The sequence below is a fragment of the Canis lupus genome, chromosome X (genome assembly GCF_011100685.1).
Source record: "Canis lupus familiaris isolate Mischka breed German Shepherd chromosome X, alternate assembly UU_Cfam_GSD_1.0, whole genome shotgun sequence".
Classification (NCBI taxonomy): domain Eukaryota; kingdom Metazoa; phylum Chordata; class Mammalia; order Carnivora; family Canidae; genus Canis; species Canis lupus.
In genome coordinates this window covers 109,483,978-109,484,623 of record NC_049260.1, presented here as the reverse complement: position 1 = coordinate 109,484,623, position 646 = coordinate 109,483,978, and positions in this window count along the sequence as shown.

Below are 646 nucleotides of genomic sequence, written 5' to 3'. Positions count from 1 at the left end.
CTCAGGAACAAATTTGACAAAATAAGGGCAAATCTTATATACTGAAAACTATAAAAGGTTGTAAGAAATTAAAGAAAATTTAAATAAATGGAAAGACATTTCACATTCATGAATTCGAAGGCTTAATATTATTAAGATGGCAAATTGATCCATAGATTCACTGCAATCAAATTCTCAGGTGGCTTTTTGGCAGAAATTGACAAGCTATCCCTAAAATACATGTGGAAACGCAAGGAATCTGGAATAACCCAAAAGATAGTGAGAAAGAACAAAGTTTGAGGGCTCACACTTCCCAATTTAAAAGTTAGGATAAGGCGACATTAGTATACAGTGTGGTAGTGGTGTACAGATAGGCATATCAATTAACGGAACAAAACTGATGGCAAATCAAACTCCAATAAAAAATATACAAAAAAATTAAAAATAAAATTATTTTGAAAACATTAAAAAAACCTGAAATTCTTGAAACATCCTTATATTTGTGGTCAATTGATGTTTGACAAAGTTGTAAAGTCCGGTTTTTTAAATTAATTTATTTTTTTGTGAAGTCCGTTTGATAGAGAATGGATTCTTTTCAATAAATGGTCCTGGAACAATTGGATAGCAGATGCAAAAAAATGGACTTATACCACTTACCTCACACAAT